This window comes from Terrapene carolina, unplaced genomic scaffold (genome assembly GCF_002925995.2).
Source record: "Terrapene carolina triunguis isolate 2854851 unplaced genomic scaffold, T_m_triunguis-2.0 Scaffold751, whole genome shotgun sequence".
Lineage (NCBI taxonomy): Eukaryota > Metazoa > Chordata > Testudines > Emydidae > Terrapene > Terrapene triunguis.
The window spans coordinates 2,154,786-2,158,451 of record NW_020665102.1 but is presented as its reverse complement, the minus strand read 5'-3'; positions in this window follow the sequence as shown (position 1 = coordinate 2,158,451).

Sequence of the window (3,666 nt, the reverse complement as noted above, 5' to 3'; positions counted from 1 at the left end):
AGCCTTGTTAGTCATCAGAGAATCCACACAGGGGAGAGACCCTATGAATGCAATGAGTGTGGGAAAACCTTCATTCGGTGCTCACATCTTATTACACATCAGAGAATGCACACAGGTGAGAAACCCTATGAATGCAGGGACTGTGGGAAAACCTTTTTTTGGAGTTCAGCCCATGTTAGGCATCAGAGAATCTGCAAGGGAGATCAACACCATAAAAGCCTCTAGGACTATCAAGACTTTTTTTTCTTTAATACTTTGGCTGATTCCCACATAGTGACCTTTAAAGCTGTTTGAACTGTTTGCAGCACAGTTATCCCTCAGCTTGTCCAGATGAGTGGCCCATTTTTGCCTTTTGCAGTTCACCCTGTTTCGAGGTAGACCCATTTGTCCTTTCTATCACCTCCATTGTCTCATGAGTAATTCAAATGTGCCCTTCCTACAGGGAACCAGGGAGCATCACATTTATACCATTCCTCCTATTGCAGACTTATTGTTAGTCACCAATGATGCAGATTGTATCGTTGCTAGTTGTTCTCACGTTGCTCTGGGTTGTGCTGAAGAGCAGTTATATTGGGAACTTTTAAAATTATATTTAAATGAAGAGGAGCAGCGGCAGGAAAAAAGGTGTCATTTCAGCCTCTGTGACACTGGAAGGAGATGGAGTGACTCAGAGATTCCCTCCTTCCCCATCACTCCAGAACTGTTACCTCCTATCTGATCCATGCAGAGTTTGTCTTCATCACATTCTATCCATCCACTTCTCAAAGTGTCTTGTGATGAAGTGTTATGAGCTGTCTGTGCTTGGAGATGATGCTTTGACTTCTTTAATCCTATATCAGAGTCGCTATGACTGGAGATGAAAGTGTCAAAGACCTGGAAGGGGAATTCAAATGGATCCCAAACACAGTGTGATCATTTGGAGTTTAAATCCCAGGTTCCATCTATTGGTAAAGCCACTTCTGTCAAGGTCGCTGTTTTGTCCCCCATTATGGGGATGCTAGGATACTAAAAAAAAATTAAATAACATAACTGACTATTGAGACAGTGCTGAGTGAAGCATGTTTGAATGAATCAGAGAAGAATGTGATGGGAGAATCTCTTGTCCTGATTCTGAATAATCAGATGTAACCTACTCTGGAATGTCACTTGACACTTTCTATCTTTCCTGAAGGCTGTTTGGTCACCCAATTGGATATTAGTTCAGTTTGATAGGATGTAGCTCAGATTTATTGGAGAATTTAAGACAAATGACCATTTGCTAAAGTCATCATTTCTCAGCTCATCATTTCTTCAGCTTTGCGTTTTCCCCATCCCTCCATGATGACATGGAGAAAGTTCAAGTGCAGTTCTGTCAACAGGAGAGAACTGTCCAATTTACTGGACATGCTAACAAAGAAACAACAGTGATTTAAAATCTCAACTCGGAAATGGTGAACAACAGCAGAATCCCAACTAACTGAAGGAAGTGCATATGATCACAGTGTAGTTCAGTTGTTGAAGTCAATCTTGTCACAGATGATGTGGGGAGAGAATTCCACGGTAAGTGATTTTGAACTAGGCAAAATGCCCATGTATTTGTTTCCCAAAAGCATTTGTAACCTAGGCTCCACAGAAGATCTCTCCTAGATAATCCTATGCTATGGGATGCAGACGTTGAAGAAATAGAAGTGGAAGTTTTGTTGAATTTATCCTTTGTAGGTGCTAAAAATGGGTATAAAATGAAATCAGTGTTGGAAATCTAATAGCTGCAGAAAAATAGCTATTTTTGAATAGAAACTCCAGCTCTGATAACCGACAGAGATTCTGATCCAGGCCTGGATCCAGTCCCTTGCCTGGACCTGTGCCACCAAATTAAAGAAAAACTGGGCATGTTTCAGGAAGCCATTCCTCACTAACACTGCTGAGATTTTGAATGGTTTTGTAAAGGATTCTACTTCAGAGAAGTGTAAATTTACCCTAACTAAGGCCAAGGATTTGGAAAGAACTGGGGTTGAAAGAGTCCACCCCCAGTTCTTGGTTTCCATCCCAGTAAAGAAAGCTATGGTGACCAATGACCCAAGGAAAATTGTTTGTACAACTCCACTTACTAGTGCAATGTCACTGATTACAGTTCCAAAGGATACCAGGGTTAGACTGAGAACAATCATCCTTCACCGTTTGGCTCCAAAGAGAGAGTGCTTCATAGGACATTCCTTCCCCATGGATCCCAAACTAGCTGCTTGATTGGGTAACAAGGACTTTCAGGCTGTAGAAATGATGATAACCAATGAGGCAACAAATGTGTCAGGCTCCAATTTCAGACTTCCAGATACTCGCATGTTGAGTCCTGATTCTATGGTTTTGTGTCTGACGCTCTGGCTACACAATAAAGCTGATGTTGGCGCAGCTGCACCAATGTAGCTGCGCTGATGTAGCACTGCTATTACAGATGCTCTTAGCCAATGGGAGAGATCTCTCCCATTGGACTTTATTAGTCCAGCCCCCGCAAGCGGTGGTGGCTATGTTGGCAGGAGGAGCTCTCCTGCTCATGTAGCACTATCTACACAGGGGGTTAGGGCTGTGTAACTACGTTGCTCAGCAGTGTGGATTTTTCACACCCCTGAGCGATATAGTTATACCGATAAATGTCTTTAGTGTAGACCAGAGAGTTTTCTCTTGTGTTTTATGCATTTACATCACTTCTCCTCTACCTCCTTCTACTTTGAAAGATTAAAAAGTGTGAAAAGAGAGGTATTTTTCCTCATGATGCAAACACTCCCACATAGGAAATCCCTTGCACTAACACACATGGCAGAAGAACCAGAGATTTATGAACTCACAGAAGTGGCTGGGACCTACGTTGGGACAAACCACAACTTGAGCCAAGGTTCAGTTGTTGGCAATGGGGATAAAAGAAAACTAACATATATGACAAGAATTTGTGATCTTTGAATATGTTGTTGTTACCAATGAAAATGAAATTATAGGTGAAGTTATTGGTTAAAGAGTAAGAGACTAATTGTGTGATAATCTGAATTATTTTGGAAAACTGAAAGTTGTCTTGGTTTTTATTTTGTTAGTCGTACAGGAAATGATGGCTAATCTTGAAAAGTTACTTTGATTTAATTTACCCCCTGTTGTGTAAGGAGTTCTGGTAGAAAACCTTACTTCAATGGTTGGGGTGGAAGAATATGTGTGAGAGAGAGTGTATAAGAGAATATTGGCCCAGTATAGATTTTAAAATTTTTGTATTTCAAATAGAACTTACTTTGCTTAGCTTCAAAATCAATTTCTATGAAAAGGAAAAACTACTCAAGGAGACAAGTGTATGACCCTGACAGTGGGTAAAAAGTTACTGACTTCCCCACTTCTCTAATTTGCAAAGGAAAGGCATGACATCTGTCATAGGATGTGTCCAGCTGGTAGGAAAGCTGCCATCGTCAACCATCAATATCAAGGAAAAGGCTGAAGTCCATTGCCTTTCAGGTCAATAAGCCATATAAAGGCTGGTCTACGCTGAAAAGCTATGTTGACAAAGCTACATCTCTTGGGTGTGTGAAAAATCCGCTCCACTGAGAGAAGTAGTTAATGTGACCTGAGCCCCAGTGTAGACAGTGTTAGGTTGTCAGAAGAATACTTCCAGTATTTGAAGTGTAGACATAGCCTTAGGCCTGGTCTACACTAACC